Source organism: Vidua chalybeata, chromosome 12, assembly GCF_026979565.1.
Source record: "Vidua chalybeata isolate OUT-0048 chromosome 12, bVidCha1 merged haplotype, whole genome shotgun sequence".
NCBI lineage: Eukaryota > Metazoa > Chordata > Aves > Passeriformes > Viduidae > Vidua > Vidua chalybeata.
The window spans coordinates 15876861-15901788 of record NC_071541.1 but is presented as its reverse complement, the minus strand read 5'-3'; positions in this window follow the sequence as shown (position 1 = coordinate 15901788).

The window sequence follows — 24928 nt, the reverse complement described above, 5'->3', positions numbered from 1 at the left end:
GGCTCACACAAATAAAAAGGGAAGGATGCCCTTTGATAACAGAACAGATGATTGACCATAATGGGTGAGGGAGGAAAGTGAGAAGTAAAGTTTGCATCAATATCTTCATAATGGTATCGAGAGAGATTTGGGATAAATCTACAGACCAGGGCAGAGAAAATCCAGCTCAAGCCAGAATTATCTGAGAGTACCTTTATGGTCCTTCTTTAATGGATTTTGCTGGCTGGATATTTGAAATGCTTCTTCCAGGCAAGGAAGTAATTTCTTTCAGTAATTTCCTTCTTTCTTTAAAACTCAGAATATTCTGCAGTGACATCACAGGCTTGGACATCACTAATGCAAATCATTGGCTCTTTTACATGGAAAGGCTTTCAAAAGGATCTACAATTCCTTTTTTCTTTTCATTACCTGTGATTTGTCCATGTGCTTACTTTAGACTTTACTGGAAGTGCAGCTCTAGGATTCTTCAAGAATAAATTGAGTGTGAATGACGTATATTTCTCATACTTCCATTTGAAAGATAAAAGTTTGGAATAACAAAAGCTTTTTTTTCCTAAGTGTTGCCTAGACAAAATTTACTTAATGTTATACAAATATCTAGTGAGTCACGAAAAATCTCATTTCTTCTCACCATACACTTTTCAAAGAAGACTAAAATATTCTTTTATAGTCCTTCACTTGCTACAGAATCTGCCAGAAATGTTTGATTAGCCCAGTGATTGTAAATAGCAATGTTTTCATCTGGTTTCTATATCCTGTTAAAACAGAAGTTAGTAGGGAAATTATTTATTCTTTCCCTTCAGTGTTGAGGGTTGACATGAATGCTCTATATGAACTTCAATCAGATTAATTTTAATAACTATATTTTCTGTATTCCATCTGGATAAATTGCCATGAAAGCTTTGTATTTTCTTCAGTTCCTGTGTATGGGCACCCTTGTTCAAGAGGGATTAATGTATTTGGTTAGAAATGTTTAATTTTAATGAAAAGAACTCGGTCATGAAATTGAACATGACTTCTAATTACTGACATAAAAACTTAGTAGCAAGATGTCATGACCAAATGGAGGTTCCCTAATGTAGGAAAGTAGAGGTAAAGCTCTGTATAGTGCAGTGGACCAGAGACCAAAATGTAGATTTAAGGTGCTGAAGGTGATGGAGGAGTTTTAGTGGTGTTATGACAGTTCCATCCTTTGATTTCAACAATGCAGAGCAACTGCTTTTAAAAACCACAATGGCTGTAAAGAGGTCAAGTGCTGAGAGAAAGTGATGAACCACTGAGTGGAGAAAAAAAGCACATATTTTAGTCTAATGTGTAGAGGATACGCATGAACAATTGGGATTAGAGTCCTCTGATGGTTTCACAGTAAATAGGATAAAATTAATGCAAGTTATAAACCAGCATTCCTCACAGATAATTGAGCAGTATTGCTGTCCTGATTCTCCTTTCTTGTGGTTTGAGTGGGGTGAATCCTTCTGTTGCCAGCTTCAATATTTCTACAACAATATTTTTTCTGCTACAAGGGCCATGAACTGTCCTCTACAGCAGGAGTGAAATAGACCCCCATGTCTTCCTCAGGGTACATTGAAAACCTTATAAGGTACAAGTCAATATACCTTGAGCAGTTAAATTTATATTATCTGGATGTAAGTTTTCTTTATCAGCAGAATAATTTTTTTTTTTTTAATTTCCAGAAACTTGAGAGTGCATTAATGTGAACACACAAATAACATTATAATGTGCATACTGGGCAAACTGTCCTAGCCACGTATGTTCATAAATGCATTGTTATGTATCAAATAAATAATTGTGAAAGTAATTTATCACTCTGTATGTCAACAGTCAAGAGACTGGATTTAGAGGACACTGTCATTTAATACTATTAATATAATACTTAATTTTGAGGAATATTTGATTTTCCGTCATTGTTCCTTTCACCAGCTTCTGCAACAAAAACGGATTTAAAATATCTCAAGTTATATGGAAGAGGAAATTCCCAAATAAAATACCTGTCAGAGAGAGTTTCCTAACTTCCTTGTTTGTCTGACTGTGATTCAGTTTGGTTAATGCTGACTCAGGTGTAAATATTCTTTTTTTTTCTTATTAATGTTCCTTGTTTCATGTGGATACTCCCATTGACCTGATTCTTCTGCTAAGAGGTTTTCATACTGTGACTCAGGAGCAATGCAAGCAATGTGACATCTACAGGAAAACACCTGTTAGTATCAGGTAAGTTGGTATTTACATTTTGTTTATTCATTCAGCTGAGAAATCTGGAAGATTTGCCAAATGTTAAAACTTGCAAGTCTTAAAGCTTCCTCTCACCTGAGAAACATTTAATGGAGCACATTCTGAAATGAGGCATTTTCAGAGGCCTGACCTGAGGTGAGGAACAAGTCGTGCAGGTGGATGCTGCCACTGGGCAGCAGCTTCACACCTGCAGCGTTTCTGCTCCCACTGCTGCTCAGCTGCCCCTGTGTCTGGAGTGCTCTGGCTGTGCACACTGCAGCCACGTCCTTGTGCCCGAGCACAGGCTGGAACAGCCCCAACAACTTTGCAATTCAGACTGCTCAGGTCCCTGTGAGGCTTCGTTATGCCTGTGCTTCCTGTGCACTCTACAAGAAAATGTCTTTTCTGGGCACTGCTGCTGGCTGTTTCAGGCTGCTCTTGGTACCCCAATGGTGCTGCAGTGACCCTTGCTAGTGGCCATCATTCAGACAGAAGAGGTTTTTCCCACATCAGGTTAAAAGTCTTATTTGCTATTTCATCAAAGAATTCCTGACCAGCTGAGCTGTGTACCTTGCTTTCTGTTCAGATCTTAATGTTTTATCTCATTAAACGAATTGCAATGTTTCAAACAACATCAGGAAAACCCAGCAGTGGAGCCACAGAGTTGTGGTCCAGTGCTGTGCTGTATATTCTTGTTGCCTGCATCAGCCTCAGTAAAACTGACTGAACACCCGTGGATTGTCCTGGACTGGTTTCAGTGGAAGGCAGCAGGAGTTTTTGCTCCAGTTCTATTCCTATAGTCAAGTTCACAGACAACCTGGAGCTCTTTAAGGTAAAATAAGTAAAGGAGGATGGTGTTGGTTTCTATTCAGATGGGTGAAAAATCCCTCCTCTTTCTTGCTGACTTCTTTAAGCAATTGGCTTCTAGAATAATCTTGCTATAGGCAAAATGTTAACACACATCACTGATAAGCAAGGAAATCAGGGTCTTTTTTGGCCTTACCTGGTTCTAACTCCTCAGCTATTTCTTTATTATTTGGAGGTGCCAGGTACTAAAAGGAGTCCCCATTTGTGCCCTAAACGAATTCCTTCTGTTTTTTTCTAGTGAATTGATTTTCCCTTGCACACTAGGCAAAGCTTCACCTTTCTAGGTTACATCTTTCTTCTTTTCTGTCTGCTCTGAGTCCCTGCAGGAGAGGAGTGGCAGGCTGTGTCCTGGCAGAGGACAGTGCCAGGACGTTGTGTAGCTTGGGCAGCCTGTGTGACATCGCTGTCCTGGAGCTGTGTCAAACACACCATGGACACTTTGTAATTTGAAGGCTAAAACTGAGATCTGCCTGAGCATTTGCAAGCAAGAGCCAAGAGGTAGAAACTCAGAAAGCAAAACCAAACCAGCCTTTTAGGCAGTGTTGGGAGGTTTCTGTAAAATTTGCCACAGGCAAAATCTGACTTGTTCATTTTACAAGATGTCTGATTTTTCTGTGAAGTCACATTTTGGAGCTCTATGCCTTTGATTTTTATTAGAAACATTTTGGGAGACTTTATATATGATGATTTCAGAAGGTTAAGAATTTCACTGCCCTGCATAAACCTGGCATTGGAAATATGTTTGTACAGCTGTCACCTCTGTCCCTTAAGCTATTCTCTTCTGTGGTCTCTGGGTGTTTTTCATGTGTCTGTCAGATGACAGCCCAGGAAGGGACACACCTTGTGGGATAAGATTCTTTAAGTCTGTGCCCTTTTGACACTGTTCTGAGTGGGGAAATGGCCAGAAAACCTTTCTGGACATTGTGAGTTCAAAGAGAGTTCATTGCTAAATAAAAATTCAGTTTTTTGAATGGCAACTAGAATTAAAATGTGTGTATCAGAATTAAGTAGCAGGAAGACACTTGGTTAAAAATTAATCAATTTTTATAGAATGCATTTTGGTGTGTGCAGGCTATGAAGGGATTCAAAATTAAATATTGTTTCTATCTTTCTTCACTGTTGCAAATACAGTGCAACAACCTCCTGCCTAAATAATTTATGAAAATAAACACCTAAAAGTGAATTCTTAAGCCTTCCCTGTTAGTGATGTCAGCTTCATCTGTAATCAGTAAAAATACAAATTCACATAGTTAAGCAGTTTGGCCATTTAGAAATAAAATTGGAATTAATCTCCAGAAGGGAATGAACTTTGTCTATTTATGTTCTTACTCTGTTTCTCTTTCCATTTGAGGTGAGTTGCCAGAAAATGTATTTGGTATACCAAATACGTGCCTTTCTAGTGTTGTATCACCCTATCCTACATCTTTATCTTGGGGACTTCTGATACTTTTGAAGAAAGCAGCGCCTAGGAAAGTAATCCAGAGGTTTTGGGACAATCCTTAGTTATAGTATGTACTTTTCCATTCTACTGACCTGGTTTAAAGCTGTTCTGCAGTACCACTGTGTGGAAGTAGAGGTTAGGTAAAGAGATGCTTAGAAATAAGTTTTTTGCTAATATAAATGCTGCAAATTACATGCTGCTTTCTTTATTTCTACTTTTTCTACAGCAAAAGAAAAATGTGAATATTCTAGGGAAATAGGTGATGACTCTGTTTTCTTATTTGTAATTTTTTTTTTGTTTTTATTGCTTTTCCCTATGCTGCTCTTCAGTGTTCTTTATCCATGGGCACAGAAACAGAAGCAGGCAAGGCAATCAAAACAGGATGTGGAGCACTTACCCTCAAGCTGCTTTTGGGCAGTGGAAATCACAGTTAATTGCAGCTAAGCAGTGGCATTTCTGATACCATCACTTTTAGGCATGGTGTATACATTTTTACAAAAGCTGAGATCTGTGTTTTTCACTAATAAAGAAGGAAATAGATCTCATGCAGGGGATTAAAAGGAATCTTTCTCTTTATATGTGCTTTGGCTGTTCATTTGTGAACACACCAGCTGTGATTTCTTGGAAATCTTATCTTGGTGTACCCTTTCAAAGAACAGTGAAAAGCTCAGATGAATGCAGTCTGTGCTGACAACAAGCTGAGAAGTCCCACATGAGTTTTATGGAAATGCTTAAAAATGGGTTGAGGGATTCCACTGGGTGGGATTTTTGCTTTGTGGTGATTTTATTTTTATTTTTTTAAGCTTTTCAATTCTGCTGAAATCTGGTTTAGTATATGATTCCATATAAAACTCAGGCTTCATTACCATTTGAAGTTTAATTTTGGTGCGTTTTGCCAAGTATGTCACCTGCTGCCATTTATTTTAAAGCAAAGATCGTTTCACTTTCTTTTTGAAGAAAGCGAAGGCATTTTCTCCTGATTTGAATATACATACACTTAGAACCAAGTGATACAAAGGGCTCAAATGACCTTGCCCTCCTGCCTCTTAAGAATTTATTTTGCGTGACTTGCTGTGTGTTGGAGGGGCTGGAAAAGCAGATTTGTCAACTGTTCTTGCCAAGAGTTGACAAGAGTTGTTTCGAGTCAAGGGTTATGCAGATTAATCATGTAATCATTAGCTCTGCTCCAGGCATGTTGATAAGGAGGAGGCTCAGCTGTCACTGGGTAAATAACTGCAGGGAAACCTGGAGCTAATAAAATGTGGAGAGCAGGTACCTCACTCACCAGATCCGGGTCAGGAGTCCTGAACAGTTTTTCACTTTTAGCCCTTGAGGGGTGTGTCCTTGTCACACACTGATGACTAAACCCTTCAGAGTGCTCTGTGGGGCTATAAATACTGAGTGCACTATTTTGGTTGCAGTCCCTGTGACAGGCACTGAGGGAAGTTCTCTGCCTCAGGAGCAGTATTCCTGCCTGGCACCTGCTTTGAGGCTGCCAGCACATCCCGTGCACTGTGCTACTGAACCACGTCCATGTGCAGGTCAATGCTGCACAGGCAAACAAGGCTGGTTTGATTTTGAAGTTTTTACTTGTAAGTCAAATGTTAGCCAGTGAGAGCTTCTGAAAGACTTCAGCATGATCTGGAGGCTGAGTGCTTTTAACTGTTTTTTATTTTCAACAGAACACACCAGTGATGAAGAACTTTATTGTTCTTTGCATAGCATTATTGTGTGTAGTCCTAATTGCTGAAAAATACTCATTACTTTTCACAAACCGATATACAGTGTAGGTCAGCACAGTGAACAAGTCTTTTTTAGATGTCAGCATGTCTGTACAGGTGTCAGTGTGTTAGGCAGGCATTATAGATTAACCCTAGTTAACTTCACGTGCAGGGGTAGCCGGTATTTTTTCTCCATCCTTTAATTTTGAAGTTACTACAAGAGGAAAGAACTGAAGTAGAGATGTATCTTACTTGCTGTCATCTTGTAATATTCCTACTCCCACCCTTAAATTTTACCCATTATATTCTTATTCTTAACCTTTTACTGGATTTGATTGCTGATGTGGGCAGAGTCAAGGAAAAGATATGGGGGAGATATGTGGCCTTGGGCTGTTTTGTCTCTCTTCAATGAGGTTCAGTCTTCTGGGGTGAACACTGCCAGGCTGTTCTGTGAGCACTGACAGGACAAACATGCTAACATTGCCAAGGGGAGCAAAGCAAAGAGTTCTCAGGTGCTGAGCCTTGTTCTGATGCTCTGGGCTTTGTGAAGGAACTTCTAAAAGCCCCCAACACAGATCCAGGTGGGCAACTTCTAAATTCGAAGCACGTGCGCCCAACTGCTGCTTTGAATAAGGTGTGTATGCTTTTGACAGCTTCTGGATCCTGAATTAGAAAAAACAAAACAAAACAAAAAATACAAACAGAAAAAACTTCATCTTTTTGGCTTGGTCACTGTGCTGTGTTGGGTTTTTTTTGGCAGTGTTATATAGAAGGAGCTGTACCAACTGCAAAATGGGAAAATCATTTGAAGTCTTTTAGGACAGGGATTATGTCTCGGTGTCCTGGGGACTAATATGAGGATTTGACAGTTACCCTTGAAGGAATCTGAACTATGGGACATTTGAGGAAAGAGCCAAGGGACTGGTGGGAACAGCATTCTGGCAAGTGCAGCTGCAAAAACATGAAGCTGTTTCTCCCTAAAGATTTGGAGGAAAATATCGGTGTTTCCTTTCACAGCAAGTCTTGGGATGTGTAAATGGAAAAGAGGAAGACAAGGGAGCTTTTACTCTGCCTAACAGTATTTCTGGAGGGAGTTTGTTAAAGCTTGTGAGTCATATGATGTTATCACAGAATATTTTTTCTTTGATTTCTTCTCTTAATTTCCATTCTGACAGCTTGAGTCTAGGTGAGAGAATTTCTCTCTTACTCTTACCTTTCCTCTTGTTCCAAAGAAGCTCCAACAAAAATTTGAAACTTTTCGTGTTCTTAATAGGTGAGAGGAAGACTTTCCCCATAATCTCTGCAGAAGGTCTGTACTTCAGCATTCCTAGAAGAGATATTTCTGTGCTATCATTATCTTTTGGATTCATGGAGGCCTCTTCTCTACCCTGTATCTCTTAATAGAGATACTTTTGTGATAATGCACCTGCTTGCTATCAAAATATGAGCAGGGCAAGACTGAAAACTCCGGTAAGAAGGGATAGAAATTAGCCCCATCTGAGGGACACACACACACAAACAGAGCCAAATCCAACTTTCAGAGAAAGTAATGTCTTTACATGAGTGTTGTAAGATCTCCTTTGGTCCAAACCTTTCCGAGTAACAAAATGAAACCAGTTTTCAGTTCTGCTTTCCACAGAAATCCATCCCTAGAGGAGGGAAGAACATGAAAATCACAAGTGTGCTTTTAAATTATAATTTTCTGAGGTAAAGTGCCATTGTCAGTAACCACATTCAACAACACTATTAGCTGGAGACCTGGAGGTAAAAGCAAAACCAAGGGGAAGCATTATGTCTTTTGGCCCTCAGACCACACAATTAGTGCAATGGTTAGTTGGGACATTTTAAAGCTAGGAATTAAGAAATTATTGGAGTGTTGGTAACTTTCCATAATACCAAATGCACAGGGGCTGGTTTGTTAGTGAGACAGAGCCTGTGGTTTCCAGAGGACTAGTGACAGTGTGGGAATGAGCTGGTGCTTTTTATCCCTCTCTCTGCTGAGAATATTGACTTTGACAAAATCAAACGTGATATAGCAAGGTGTTTACCTTCTGATCAGATGAGGCTGTGGATTTGGGCAGCAGAGGCCATGAGATGTGTTATAAAATGAGATTTTTTTTTTTGTGCTGTGCTTGTTCTTCTTACTCCCTTAAATCAGATTTCTACACATTGCAAATGATGTGGAGGCGGGATCAGAAAGTCTCAGCTGGAAAGGGGTTAAAACCAGTAAAAACCCCCTTACTTTCTCTCTTTTGTGTGACCTAGGACATCATAACTCCAGAATCCATTCCAGTTCCCAGAGTCTTCTCTATGAACTAAAAGCAAAGACTTGTACTCCCTATTACAACCAAGGAGATGTTGAGCGAGACAATATTTAATGTTCATAATTTTGAACAATATTATTATCTAGTTTATGCCTTTCATGTAATAATACCAGATTTGCTGAGAAGAGTAGTTTCATGAGCTACTGGCTTGGTTGGCAGAGCTGCTCTGACAGTTCCCTTGCTTGCCCTCCCCTCAGTTCAGCAGCCATTCCTGTGTTGTTCTTTGTGTAGTATTGGTCTATCCCAGACTGTTGAAACCATCACAAAAACTGTGTGTGCTTCTTTAAAAAAAAACCAAACAAAACCAAAAAGCAAAACAAATGCTTGATCTGCTTTACAGCACAGTTGGAGTTGTTCTGGTATTATTTCATTGCCACTCATGGACACAACAGGTGACCCAGCTCAAACTGACTTTGTTGCTAATGTCAGAAAACTTTACTGAGGTTTCATGGTATTGTTTCAGTTTCCATTTTTCACACAAGGCTTTCACTGTATTTTCATGTAGTCACTGGAATACTATCTCCAGACCTGCTGGAGAATCAAAGTGTTGCTCATTCAATATTGGATAAATATTTAAGGGAATGAAGTCACCCAGCAGAGTGGATACTGAGAAAAGCTCAACTGCTTGAATACTATTTCATTTCTTGTATTGCTGGATAAGTTGTAGCTGTATTATGTTAGGCAGGGACAGTTTTTGTTGTGGAAGGTGGTTTATTATGACAGAGTAAGAGCTCATTGACAGAGGCCAGATTAACCCCTCTTCTGGAGGGCCCTTGCCAAGGCCACTTGGAAATACTAATAAAGGCTTAACTCCTTATTCTCTGCAGACTAATCTTTCCAAGATCCTTCTATAGGAAATGAAGTTGTTTGGGGATTTCAGATTAACTCAGTTCTTGTATGCCACAATTTATTTCACTGTGGTGTTCTTCATACACAGATATTTTCTACTGGTTGTGTCTCCCAGCTGACCTGTCCCTGCTGGCTGGACAATGCAGATCCATAAAATACAAGTTATTAGCAGAAGTTCCAGTTTGAGAACATGGATTGACTTGTACTCCTCCAGGAGTACCTGAAGCTGTTGCAATGTTGAGCCAGACACTCTGAGTGTGGTACTTGGGCTGCAGTTTCTGCTTAATATCATACTTTGGTTTCCTGTTGAGCTGGAATGATGAAACTCTTATCGCTGTGATCCTATTGTTATCAAAGCATTTGTGTAGGCAGTCTTTGATGAGAAGCTGATAGGGAGGTAGAACAGCAAATAGCTCTAGGTGCACAAGCAAAAGATCCCTTTTGTTTTCAGAGTATCTAAAAGCCATGTCTTGTCGTCTTTGTGACTGAATTTTCTATTTCAAGAGCACTGTGAAGAGGCTTAATGTCTTTCTGCAAGATCTCTGTTGTTCACTCATACAGTTCTTCTCTTCCTGTCTTTTCCCTTAGCATTAGAGAACAGCCTCTTGCTGTTTGTGGAGGCACTAATCAGTGGGTTGCATTAGCACAGCATTTTTTTATACATAGTGAGAACATGTCGTGATGTGTGTTGTTTCACCACAGAGAGCATCACAGAGCGAATATCTGCTTAAAATGCAATTAAGGGCTAAAAAGCCTGAAAGCTGAACTGCCTGAGGAAACAAAGTTTACTTTGAAAAGGAGCAAAGAGAACATTGTGAATGCTGTGTTCAAAGTGCTTCTTTGAAAAAAAAGGCAACAAACTTCAGTAGAGTTGAACACCTGCATAGCAGAAGAGCTAGTCTCAAACATCTAGAACTTGATCAGCCCTTCTTGGGGTATTGTCTTTGGTCTCCAGTACTTCAGGAGAGTTTAGGCCATAAGCATATGTGAATTGATACTGGTACTTTACATACCACAGTCTAACCCTTTTAAGGGATCACTATGGACCAGAATTTTCCATCCTTCATTTTGTTCTGTGTTTCCATTTTAAATGGAATAAGCTTTACCATCCTCATCCACACTCTCTCTTGTCCTTTCCTGCCCTGAAACACACTGCTTGCTTGCACTTTATGGTACTGACACCCTGCTTCATCCACAGCAATTTTTTTTCCCTTAACAGACTTTATGCATTAATGATGATAATAAGAAATAATGTAGCAAAAATACAGGACTTGTGACTCTCAGAGACTATCAGCCATTTTTCATGAAGGTTATGGGAATGGAAAATCCAACTTTTAGTTTATAAAGTTTATGAAATCTTTGGTTTAACTGCATTAACTTATAAATATTTGTCCCATATATTTGATGGCTTGATGTGCAATTTCATGCAATTATATTTACTTTCAGCTGCCAACACGTTCAACTAATTTTTCAAGGTTTGAAGAAATAGAATAGCAAAGAAAGAAAAAAAAAAAGTTATAATCATGGATGAATAAAAGGATGTGTGATTGGAAGGTCATTAATTTACTTGAAACAAGAATCATCTCTAGGTACGTTTAAATTGCTCCTCATTACTTATTTCTATTGCTTCATTATTTTTTCTATTACTTTGGAAAGCATCTTGACTTAGTTATGAAACCTGTTCTTTAAGAAAAGTCTTTGTAGTTGGCTGTCAGCTCTCTGTAGGTATTTCTAGGAACTATGCTGATGGTTAGGCTGAATTAAATGCCTTAGAAGTTCCCTTCCCTTGGAGCAGCTCAGGCTCTGCGACATTGAACAGTCCCTGGTGCTGTGGTGCAGGGCACAGCAAGGCTGTGTTTAACTGCAGAATCACTGGAGAAAACAAGCCTTTAGAGCAGGACTGAGAGCTCAGGATTAATGAACTGGAAGATTTGCCAGGACCAGGCTGTGCCAGCAGCCCTTTTCCTTCTTGTCCCCTGCACAGTGACGTTTCCATCCACTCCCCTTATTGGCACACGTGGAACACCTAAACATGGCCCATCACACCCCTCCTGCTAGCCCAGGATTGTTTCTACCACAAATTACAGGCTTAGCACTGACCAAGAAGGGCAGGGCTTGGTCTCTTGTACCTTTTTATGGCATGGCAAATAGCTATGCAATCATCCTGCAGTAACAGTGCAAGAATACAAATTACAGGCCAAGCCAGGCTGCTGCCTTGTCTCGAGGCAATCGGTTGTTTGTGTCAGCTTCACTCTCTGCTCATCATTTCACAAAAGGCAGATGGACACAAAGGCAATGTCCAAGGCCCAAAGAGGTTCTATGTAGGTGTAAGGTGCATTTAGTAGGTATTGATGAAGTTACTGGTGAAATAAGCTGCCTGAGAATAAACCATTGGTAATGTGCTGTTATGCAGCTGTTCAAAAATTGTAGAAAGCTCCTTCTCCAATTTCAGCTGCAGATGCATATGGGGAAGTAGGCAGTAATTAATGGAAGTGAAATTGAATCAGAGGAGTCATCCATGTCCAGAAAATGCCAGAAAATCTGCATCTCTGCTTTCTGAATCAGTGCAGATGCCAGAGCATCACTTAAGTTAGGGTCTGTTAGTAGTTACTGCAGAACTGGGAAGGAGAGGATCACAGATCCATGGGGGAAAACATTGAGGCCTGTTTGGTAATGGTAAAACATTAAAAAAAAAAAAACAAGTCTGACTTGAAGAAGTAGATACAATACCAACCTTAAAGGCAACTGCTTTCTCAGGTGCTATTAGTTGTCATGGTCTTTCAGTATATGGTGTAATAACAATTGTACATCTCTAGATCATCATTAACAGCACACATGGTGTAGGAAGGACAAATTTCACTCTCATGCCCTAAGGTTACTTGGAATGAGGAAATGTTTTCCTCTGTCATCCAAGGAGAAAAGTGAAGGCCTGACTTCAATTCAAGCGTATGTGAAGGTGAGGTAAAGTTACCAACACCAGATTGATTGTCCGTGAATGTTGGAAGATTCCAGCTCAGGATCACAACCCAAAGAACTGCTTTAAAAGAAAAAGTGTTGGTTTGGAACAAAAGAAAAGTATTTCAAATTACTCTGCTTTGAATCTCCTGGTGAGTTCCATCTTCTGTCATAAGACTGCAAGCTGTTACAAAATGTACTATTTATTTTTAGGATTGCCACAGCACAAAAGTTTAAAGCATTAAAACTTTCTTACATGGGCTTATGTTCTGTGGAGAAAAACAAAATCTCTCCTCCAGTTGGTGAATAAGACTTGGATTTCAAGAACAGATGAGCAAAGAGCAATTTTTGGAAAGTGGGCATTGAGTGTGGGGTTACCTCTAGTTTTATTTAGCTATGTATTAGAGATGACATTGTCTTTTTAGTTGCATATTCTAATCTTCCTGTACTATAATGGACTTGAGCACACAAAACAATGGCATTTTGCCCATTTCTTATGTAAAGCCTTGGAAGTCAGAAAGCACAACTCTTATGCTGTGAAGTATCATTGTGTGAAACATTATCCAAAACAATTGTAATTAGAAGCTACTAACTCAACCCTATATTTAAAATCTCTGAGGACTGGAGAGTGATAAAAAATTATAGATAATGTAAACACAATTAAGAAAAACAAAGCTATTTACTGCTAGCATTTTGTAAAAATGTTTAAGTCTTCCATCTGTTTTTTCTCTTTTCAAAGGTATAAAAATAGATGTATTAACTTATAAGCTGTGCATACAGGAATGACTTAGATCAGAATCTTTCCTGAAGCTTTTGTTGTCTTTTGTCTCTGTCTCCTTCTGGCAGGGGGTGTGGGGATTGGTTGGAGAAAGCTGTTGGTGTTGTTTAGAAGCACATTTAATTCTGCTCTATGCTATTCTTTCTTGCTTACTTATGAATCAACTTTGTAAAAACCTCTTTTTTAATGATCCTTTTTGTACAGAGCCAGCATCAGCTTGGGGGGACTTGTGAGGGGATCTGCAACCTGCTTTGAGCTTTCAGCTTGGTTGCAATCTCACCTAATTCTGACATGGACTCTGCTGCAACATTGTGTGAGTCTTCCAGTTTCTGGAAATTACACAAATATATTAATTCATTATTCTGATGCCTCCAACAGTAAATATTTCATTTAGTTGACTGGGGAGCGGGGGGAGGATAGGGAACAAGAAATCCCTACAGAAATGTAGCCAAGCAGAGAGAAGGTTGAGAGATGCAATGATTTATAGTCTTATTAGAGCAAAGTTGTGTGAGACTATGTGGTCTTTAATGCTGTGAGGAGTAGTGGCTTGACTGTAACATCACCAAGTTTTAGATGTATTGTCAATAGTTCTTAGTCCATTCTGGTTAGACTTTGGAATACTGAAACATTTTAGCAAGATTTCACCAATTGCTGCCACAGAAAATAATCTGGTTTAGCCCCTAGCTAAGTTATCATCCTTCCTTAACATACAGGCTTTATATGTCCCTACTGTTCTCAGATAATGGTTTTTGTAGCAATCCTTGTGGGGCTGTACAAATGCTGGTTAAAACTCTCAGTAACTTCTTTATTTATTCATAACTAAATATTTGTGGGAAGATGACTAGGTTTTTTTTAGGAGCAAGTGTGCATCTGTCCTTAAAATCATCTGACTGCTGTGTGAGCACTGAGCTGGCCCAGTCTGATCTGGGTGATGTGTGGCCTCTGCACATGTCCTGTGTTTGGTAACTTATTTACAGCTTCTTTGGATGTTTTTAGTTATTTAATATTTTAATATAGCTGTGTATCTGTTGCTTGTCTCTGCCTTCATAATAGCATGTGTGCACATATGACTTTTCAGGACTGGAAAGTGAACTAGTCTGACCTTAACTCTGCACCATGGAGAGGTGCAAATCTGAAGGAGACAGCTGATCTCATAAAGTATCTGGTCCTCCTCTAGCACAGTTATGATCTTACATCAGTTGTTTCATCCGCTCACTTCCAGCTTTGCCTCTTTGAGGGAGGCTATCTTGTGATATGCTCAGATTTTGAAAAGTGTGACAAAGAAAAAAAATAAGACTTCTGTCTCAAAAATACTTAAATTCCAGTAATTAAAAAGCATGAAAAGCATGTTTGTGTAGAGCTTACTGCTGTGAGGGTCTAAAAGTATTTCACATAAATAACTGTAAAGGAAGAAACACAATGACTTGTTGGTTTTGTTGCCTTCAATTTATCACCATATGCTAAACCACTAATATCTGGCAGCTTGAATAGTATTGATGTTGTGGGATAAGGGAAGAATGCCTTATCAGGGTGTGAGCTTTTTGTGAGTGACTGCAAGGCTAGAAGATACTGCCAGCAGAAAACTGAGAAAGGTCACAATAAATGCAGTCAAGAGCTGTGCTGAGCAACTTGTTAAAAAATGCTAGTGTTTATCAAGACATTTGAGCAGCTACTAAAATGGACCACTGTCTTCTTGTTTCTTTTGCATTTTCTGATTAAATTATAGCAGATGCAGTGTAATGCAGAGCTGTAGTACTGCAGAGTGATGGAGACTTTTTGTCAGTGAAATGTAACAGCATTAATGAGTTTCCCTTGAAGAAATTTGCTTGACTTGTTTTGTGATTGTAGCTCAGAATCCTTTAGTGAGACAAGAACCAGTTCATTAGAGCTGAACTGACCTTTGGTGTTTACTGAGTAGTGCTCTACAAGGACTTCTTTCCTTGATGTCCACAAAAGAGATGTCACTGTCACAGTATGGGGAAATCACTGCAGAAAGCTTGTTGATGCTGTCTGGCCCCTGAGGTTGGTGCATTTTCCAGTGTTGTAGGTACGTGGCAGATGCTGTGCTGTACCAGGGCTGCTCTGTGCATCTCTGAACCATGGAGCAGCAGGAGCTACAAAGCTTTGTCAGTGCCTGAAGAGGAGAATTTACAGTGATGAGCTAAATGAAATTAGAAAACACTGTTTTCTCCTGTGTCTCTGAGATGTTCAAGTGTGCTGTTTTTCTCAATCTAAGTATTTCTTGCACTTTTTTGAAAGAACAGTTTTTAAGTTCATTTTTAAAAGACTAGATTCTGCTAATAGTGAGTTTCTACTGTCTCTGTAGAAAGTTTTTTTTAGCCAAAATATCGGTAAAATATATCTCTAAGAAGAAATACACAAAACAGTTGATGTGATGAAGGAAACTGGTACTGTTCTTTAAACTGAGGTCACTGATTTCTGCAGTTTCAGTTCCCACAGGAGATCCACATGTGAGACAGTGTCTGGATTCCAGAGACAGCTTACATACACTGTCAAACTTGGGAGGTTTGGGTCCAAATGACTCAATAGGCTCAAATAAGCATTAGATGAGTGATTGCAGTCAGAACCATGACAGTGACCAAATTAGTTCTGTTTCCTTTGAGAAAAGAGGAAGAAAAAAGATCTGGTGTTACACTGTGTGACTGAACTTGGATGTTCTCAAGTCCCACAAATGGAATATGGCTGTAAATGCAAATTCAAACTTTTTCAATGAGCTCACTCCCCAGGGAGAAACAGCAAGACTTTGTGGATCATTTATGCTTCATCCATTACTGGTGGCATTACTGTCTCTCCCTATTTGTTTTAGAAAGAAATCTGCTCAAGAGAGTAAGCTGGAAAAGGAATTTGAGGCAGATTGGCACCATGGTGGGAAATCTTTACAAAGGGAGGTCCACTTGTCCCTCTCTCCTTCTTTGAGTCCTTACTTCAAAACCAACAAGCTTTGTGCTGCTTTTAAACTACAAAATATGTAATGTAGTCTTTGCAGGGCTTGCCATGACGCTGAGATGACTGCATTGCTATTCTTGCAACAGCCATGCTGCAAGAAAGTTCAGAGAGATGTTTTCTTACCTGTCATAAAATCCAGCAATTTAAAATAGCTATCAAAACTCTTAATCCTTCATGAAACAGTTAGGCAAGAAATGTGGTTTCCATTTAAGAAAAAAGAAAAAAAGGCAGTTTGCCCCAGAGTAATGGAGCAACAATTTCAGCAGTAGAATACAACCACCAAGAGTATTTTCTTGCTAGGCCATATAGAGGTTTGGGTTTTTTGTGTTCTTTCAGCATCTTTTTAAGTCAGTAAAATGTAAAGCAATACTAACTTTACTTGGCATACTTGTATTTTTTATGTAAGTCAGATCTTTTTGCCTTCCTCTCTTGAAGGCTACGGGATGGTTTCCAAACAGGCTGATGCTTCTAAGGGTCAGGCGCCTTACAAAGAACAAACAAGGGACTAAATTTTGCTTTTGCTTATGCTGGGTTCATGCCAGAATAACTCAACTGATGTTCCTGGAGTTACCCTTGTGCAAATCCAGAGTAAGAGAATAAACTGAACTGTCCCTTCTCTTGCTATGAGGAGGAAAAAGAGACAAGAAATGTATTTCTGTGAGGTATTTCTTTTGTTAATTTAGGTAACATGAAACTGCTCTTACTTGCTGGCTTTGCTCTATCTTTAGCTGTAGTTATCCTGAATGTGTGTTGGAGTTCCTTGTGAATATCAAGACCTCAGAATTTAAGGAAAGACTATAAAAGGGGGTTGACACAGCTGAGATTCCTCAACATTGTGGGAAAACACCCTTAATGAACAAAATGGATAAATCCACTCAATCACATTACCTGTGGCAGTCTCCTACTCTCTGTTTGCTCACATCCATTTCTCTGACAGCCTGATCCTGAGCAGAGGAAGCTTTTTCTCAGCAAGTGTATCTTCACTCTGAAACTTGGTCTAAGAATTTAAGCAGCAGTTTAAATCACGGCACAAGTACTTCCTGCTTGTGACTGGTTTTGTAGGCTGACATTCTCTGTTTTATGACCCCTGGAAGCAGGATCCATGTTGATTGCCCACTACAATTGCTATGGCACAATGTGCCACCGTGGCTTCTGCTCTCACCCCATTTCTGCACTAGAATCTGGGTGTGAACAAACCAAGTTGGATTGTAGAGTCATGGGCAAAAGGACTCCTTACTGTGGGAAAGGTGCTTTAGTAATGGAATCCTTTCTCATCCTGCAGTTCCCAGCCACTCTGGAGTGCACTGAGAAGAGGATTAGGATAGGAATAATTAGCTTGGTAGGGAGATCCAGTCCAACCTCCCAGCTGAAGAAAGGCCAGTCTCAAGTATCTAGGATGTGGGGAAAAATCAATTTCCCATTCCTGAATTTGTGTGGGAAGCATACATAAACTTGGATGTTTTGTTAGAACAATGACATCAGCTTTATCCTGTTTTCCTCCTGCTGCATTTCATCTCCTGTTTAAACTCTGTTACTTTTCTTGACAAAAAACATCAAAGGGTATTTTTAATTACAACTGTCCAGACTGCTGTAACTTTTTCATTTCAGCAATCATAGGAACTGTTAGTGAGAGGGACTATTGGACTGAATTTTATGTACTTTTTTTTTTTTTTTACAATGTTCTCAAACTGCACTTAAGGAAGCATCAATTTTAATTATTATGTAAATAATGAAAGAAGCAGCACCAAAACAAAAGGGCTGACATATAATTATATAAATAGCAGAAGTCGTAGGAAACTTTGATGTCCTGTCAACTTTAACAACACTTCTTGGCATTTTTCCAGGTCCAGGCTGACTATGAAATTCAGTCAATATGCTTTAGAAAATACTTACCACATATTCAATACCCGTAAGGAATCCAAGCTGACAGTGTACATTTGCATAGGTCAATAACTCTTAAAAATAATTTAGGTATGGTGGTTCTGAAATTAACTTTCTAATAATTGTACCACTGCCTGGGCAACTGGAAAAATTGACTGATATGTTTAGACTCAGTGGAACATGTCTAAGAAGTAGAGCTACAGAAACAAAATTTGTCATTTCAAAGTTTTAGTTGGATCATGGACTGATTTAGAAGTCCAGGCCTGTTTAATGTCAGAGTTACCCCAGGACAGAAACCCTGCAGCCCTCCCAAAGACATCAAACAGCATCAGTAAGAACAAGAAACCCAATAATTTTTGCTGAAGGTGCTGCAAAGTCTTGAAGAGCCACTAAAGCTCCTGTGAGATTTCTCTTTGCAGTGTCTATGACCACAGGCTGAGCTTGTTTATTGATTAAAGCTGGATGTGAAAGTACACACAAAGAGACCTCACCATCACACACAGAAAGTTCCTTAGCTCCCTCCATACTCAACCTGAGTAATCAAAGCTGTCATTACCCTTGCTGCCCTGCTTCCCTAGGATGATTTCTATCTAAAGCTGAGACACATCAGTAGGCAGCAGTATCAGGGCAGGAGCAGGTTTGTGGGTGTTGAAAACAGATGCAGCCTGCAAAAATATTTTAATAATATATTTTTGATTTTGCATGGGAGCTGGCTATGGATTTGGGCTGGATCTTGGGAGCGAGGAGGGGAGCCTCAGGCTCCCACCCACTCTTGTTTATCACAAAGCCCTTTGACATTCTTCCTAGGGGGGAAGAAAAAGAATATTTTCTGTGAAGCAGAGGTAGAACTGTAAGCAGCATCTCAAAGCAGTGATGCAGGTCTTGAGGGGCCTTGCTAAGCCTCAAAGAGAAGATTTTTTGCCAGATCTCCAGTGTGGCTTTATCTGTACAGATCATCAGCAGTAATGAGGGAGAGAAAGGGGAGAGATGTTTTCAGCATCTCCAAGAACTCCTTGCCACAGTAAATGTAAGATTTCAATGCTTTTTCATGGATACCAAAAGAACTCTAAGAGGCTCTTAGGAAGGCAGGCAAGGTGCTGAAGGTATTTTTCATGGCTCAAACCTCAGGTCAAACCCAGATGGCAGCAGCAGCCTTGAGGCCAGGCAAGCAGAGATGTGGTTTGTGTATAATTTCCTTACCTCCACAGACTGTAATGGTTTCTGGATATGTATCAGGGTTTTTAATCTTTGTGACATTGCCAGGAGTATCTAAACACCAAGGATTTTGCTTGGAATAGATTCCTATCCACAGTTCTTGTCATCTTTTTATTTCTGATGTACTAATTTCATGGATTTTATGGGATTCCGTCAAATAAGGGATGTCAAAAGACATTTAAAGATACGTAGTGCTGAGGCTATTTCATAGGACTTAGGATATTTTTCTACCTTGGCCTCAATTAGAAGGTGTCAATTTCTCTTATATCTCAAAACTGTCAGATTTGTATTTCCTGTCTTGGATTTTTTGCTTGATGTTTTTTATTTAAAAGTCTAAACAGAAAGAAAGGGTTGTTTTCTACCAGGAGTCATCTTGGAAAAATTAATAACAAATGTGCTTTTAGCTGGAAACAGAAGCTTTATGGGGTAGGATGAGTAGCTCTAGAGCAGTGTGATATGCTCAGCTGTGCTGAGCATTTAGAGTTCTTCAGTCCAGTGGCCTGTACATAGGCTGCCAGTCAAGACTGAAAAGAGTCTTATCTTTGCTCCTAAACAGGATTAAAGTTAATCCCAGGCTTGATGGGTGTGTGTATAGCACCAGAAAAACACTTGAATAAAGAGTGCTCCACAATGGTACCATTTACTGGCATGTTAGATATGTTTAAAGGTTTCTGTCCGGGATCCCTAAATTCATGGCAAATATAAATGGAAATGTCTCCAAGCCTTAATGAGTTGTAAATAAAAACTTGGCTCATTTGTTAAATGTAAGTGCTTCTGGATGCTGATACTCAAGCTAATGCTACAAAATGATTGTTACAAGTGTGCAGTAAAACTATGAATGTCATTTATAAGCCACTTCTGCTAGGGGAAAAGGTGTAGCCAAAGAAAGAGGGGAGGCTAAAATTTTATAATAGTGCGAGTTGAAAAGTTGGGAAGCTGTGAACAAGTTAACAAAAATAAAGAGCTGCTGTGGTGTGGAGCTCAGTTCTCAGAGCCATGACTGGCGCTGTTCTGGGAGCTCAGAGGCTGGCAGGGAGTCAAATATTTCTGCCTTCTGCAGCCCCAGTAGTCCTAACATTGCTCTTTGGGGAAGAAGTTCTTTTTCACTTTGAACATATGGCATTATCTTGAGCTAACTGACTGCTTGATGAATATGTCAAAAAAGGACAAGTCTTATATCGAAGAAGGCCAAGAATGCAACTTCATTTCCTCTTCAATCTAAGAAAAATTTGGCTTTTATTTGTACAGATTTAATTTGGAAGAACACATATGTATGACATATGTAACATCATCAAATAGTTACCTGATGCTTATGAAAGCAGTTGGAACAAAATAAACCAAACCAGTAACTCAGTGTATGTATGGGTCAGGTACTGACTGGAACGAATTCGAATCCAGAGCTTGTTGGCTTCAGTTTTGTAAGGGTAGCATCTGTTAAGAGAAGCAGCAGAGTGGAGACCTAGATTTTAAGAATATTCCTATCACTGTTCTGTATAGTGTATAATATCAGCATTTGAAACCTTATAATACAGCTGTGTGTATTTTAAATACTTTCAAACTAGCAAATTTTCCTGTGTCACACATCCCATTCCCAACAAGCACAGAGCAATCTCCGAGTGCAAACCATTGCTGCTTTCTCATCTGCTAAATGGTAACTCCCAAGATCTGCTGAAGTGATCTTCCTGCTCTTGTGGGGATGCCTTTAAAATGTCACTTGCTGCAAAAACAGCAGCACCTTAAGTAGCTTGGCATTTGCATACTACAAATGGCATATGGTAAGTAGGTGGATTTGAGAGTTCAGCATTTAATGTAAAAAGTTTTGTGTAAACAGTAAGTAGTCAGCATGTTTTGTGATACTGAAGGAAGAGACAATAGGACAGCTCTGCAAGTAAGAATTCTGCCTCTAAATACCATTTGCAGGTCAGTTATTGATCTGTTTATTTCACAAAGTGCTCAGCTGTGCACATTGTGTCAACTTTAAATAGCTTGGGGCTGATTTTACTTGAAAATGAGGAGTAACTTTATTGATGTCTGTGGAGTTAACAGCATAAACAAACCAATTTCTGGTCCTGTCATTTAGGTAGATGGTATGGGGTTTGTTTTTTTTTTTCCCCCTTAATTTATGTTGGTTAAATTTGGTGGTTAATATAGTAGTTAAATGCAATTTAAGAACAACAGATTGCAAAGATTATGACAGCAAGATTAAAATTAGGTTATTGTGGACTTGCTGTTTTTTCTCCAAGTGCTTGAGTTGGACCAAGAACTCAGAGAGAAGAGCTCTGGTAGATGGATTTGTTTAACCCTTGGTAACTGAGATCTGTTCCTCATCATGTACTGACCAACCCACTGAAAACTTTAGGTGAAAACAAACCCATTTCTGTTTGTGTACCAGACTTTGCACAGCAGGTATGGGTCTGGGTTTGCTGCTTTGATTGTAACCTCTGGCAAAGGGCTGGTGTGAATGTCTTGGGACAGTTCTTCTTCCAATCACTTAAGGAAAATCCATGTAAGAAAGGTGATGTAGGGAACAAACTTGCTGAATTCCTCCCATCATAGAGGATCTACTGATTTTTCCACTTAATTGTCATAGTAAGTGCCCCTGCATCCAGGACTTCTGTTAAATTCACCATATTTACTTGGTATCTTTAATTTTATTTAAGATTACATGAAGACAATAAAAACTAGCCCTTCTTTTTGCAGTGCATCTTTTTAGGACCAACCATTTTCATTTCCCCCCCCCCAGAGTGTTCTGAATGCTTTGTTTTATTTTTAATGTAATGATAAGTCAAAGTGAGGCTTACAGAATCACAGGTCCAGATATCTGAAATACAATCATCCATCAGAAACCCTCAGTGGGACAATTACAGCCCCCACATCCTCCCACAGCAAACCACGACTGTAGGAGAAGAATTTTTGAGGGCTGCAGCTGAGATTAGACAACATGAAGTACTCTTGCTTCATCCTTCATGAAATCACCTGCTATGAGTCTTGGTGATTATGGGAATGTGTGTTTTTTTACATTAGTACCAGCTTTACATATTTTGCAGTTTATTTCAGCATCTGTCTTAATGATACCTATTTAAATGAGATGTGAATCTGTCTCTTAAGTGGTTTTCATGTTCTTTAGAGGGTGAACACAGCTTTAAATACTCTTTCACTATAAAGTACAGTACATATCCAATACCTCCTCTTCACCATTGAGTGCACTCAGCATTGTTGTTCTGTTCACCTTCTGTTTTCATTCCTTCCCAATATCCTCCTTGCTTCCTGTCTTCATTCCTTCCCAATGGTTTCCAGTGTTCTCCCTTCTTTTGGCTCAACAACTCATGCTAGAATCTGATTTTCAGGAGATACACATGTGAATGTCACTTAGATGGATGTTAAGGCTTACTTTGTCTTATCATCATAGTAAAAATTACGCAAAGCAGTGATAAAACTGTGGTAAATGAGGTCTGAGACATTACTCTGGTTTGAACAAAGAGTGTTGTGACCTGCACAGACTGCAGAGCCATGAGGTGCCGGAAAAGGTCCTCAGCAAGGAGTGGTCAGGTCCAGAATCTTGCTGTGCCATACACAGAGCAGTCAGACCAGTGATGCTTCTGGGAGTGTCCCTACAGGAAATGGTTCATGGAGAGCTTGATCTCTGAGGCAGATTTTGCTGTTAGTTTAGAAATTAATTTGCAAAGGTTTATATAAGAAGGTAACAGTTGTTGTTTGGGGACAATAATATCACTAATAATGACAGAATCCAGCAGGCACATCAGTGAGAAAATGCTTGTGTTTGTTCCTTTGTGTCAAGTGCATCAGATGAAAATCTGAGCTATGGATGTATCACATGGAAAACCATATGGCAGCATCTATGCTTGGACAGGCATTTGACTTGACTGAATTAATTTCTCAGCAAGGTTGTCCTTGTTGACTGCAGGATTTTGGGGATTACAACAGCAATGTGGACAAGGCTGCCATGTCCTTCAGGGTTTTTAGCATGATGTAAGTATGAGCACAGGTGGGCAGTGAGACATTCTGGGTTTCATTCCTCACCAGGTGTCAGTCATTTCATTCCCACAATTAGAAATAAACATCAGTGGTGGGGCACCCTCCCCTACAGCCCATGTGTCAAATGGAGGCACAGCTACGTCTGAGAATGGGGCTCTTTTTCTCTTTGTAAGGGATGCTTTGGCACTTTTTCCTATCCCCAAGGAAGTGTCCAATCCTTAGCTGCTGACAGGTTTTTCCTCAGAGCTGCGCTGCTGCGTCTCTAAAATCCTGTGGACAGGACTTTATTTGTTGCTATTGTTTTGGAGAAGGAGAATAACCTGTTGTCCTCTTGTGAAAGTGGATGGCTGACTGAACAGAGAAATCTCTGCAGAGGGTAGTGATATGCAGCAAAGGATGCTGAATAATATTGTCTCTTGATTTTTAATTTTTTTTTTCAAGGAGAGTATGGACGCTGGTTTAGCTCATTTTTTTTACTATAAAGTACTGTTTGTAATAGAATCACTCATATCCTGTGTATTTTGAGCCCAAGTTTTCATTTATAAAGCTTGGTTGCATAAAATAAGAGAGAGAATAATTTAACCTGTACAGCACAGATAATTTCCATATTGTGCAATAAAAAAATAAAGTGAATTTCCAGTTTGCTTGTGACTTAGGTGTGAAGTCTCCAGACTGACTTTTGAGCATGGTCCAATTTGGTTGCAAGAAGATGACTGTTTATTTTTTTAAGCTATCATTCTCTAATTTTGATAAAGTAACTTGTAACATGTTTTTGGGAATTAAGAACAAATGCATTCTCCCCTGAAAGGCTCATTCTTCAAGCTTGGTATTACCCAATACTGCTTAGCTCTTGTCTGGCAAGGTTCAGCGGGTGGAGGAAGGGAACAGGTCTTATTTTGAGATTTTAAGAGGAGCTGAATTTTATATTAGCTTCACAGTTTATTTGGTTTTATTCCTGTCCAATAAAAGCTGTTTTTCCATGGGAGCCTGAGGAGAGCTCACTCAAGATGAAAGGAAGTGGAATGTGTCTGAGAGAGTGGCCAAATTTTGATGACTTCTTTTTGCTGATGATATGAGCAGTTAAATCTTTTAAAAGGCAGTGCTGCTTTCCTCTTGCTGTATTCATTGTCCAGCTCTTTCCCATCCTTTGTGAATGTACCATACTGGATCATCTGCTGAAACCTGCTTGTTTAATTAACCTCTTTTAATTTAACCTCTACAAAGTTTGAACAATTGTTTCAATTGTTCAACAATTTTCAATTGTTGAACAAATTGTTCAAATTGTTGAACAATTGGAATTCCCCTGGTATTTTAAGTTGGTTTTGGTCATCACCTCAGCACTTTGGATTAGATTCCCTTTCTGTGCTGCTTAGTGCCACAAAGGAGATGCAGCAGCTTTGTATTCATGCTTCATTACAAATACAAGCATTTAACACTGCTGGATAACTTGGTGCACCCATGGTGGTGTTTTTCCCATTAAAATCATGGCTTAGCTCCTTGTGCTTTGTGTCCCAGGTTTGTTTTAATGTTCTAAAATAGGACCTGTGGTGTACAGAGTGTTTCACATTTGTTTCAGTGATCTAAAATGTTAAACATGGTGAGGACCAGGCATTAGCAAAATCTAGCTCAGGATGATGGGAGTTACAAAACTGAGTGTGTTGGGCTTCTGAAATACATTTCTAATGGATGTTAGTGTGGTGTGTGA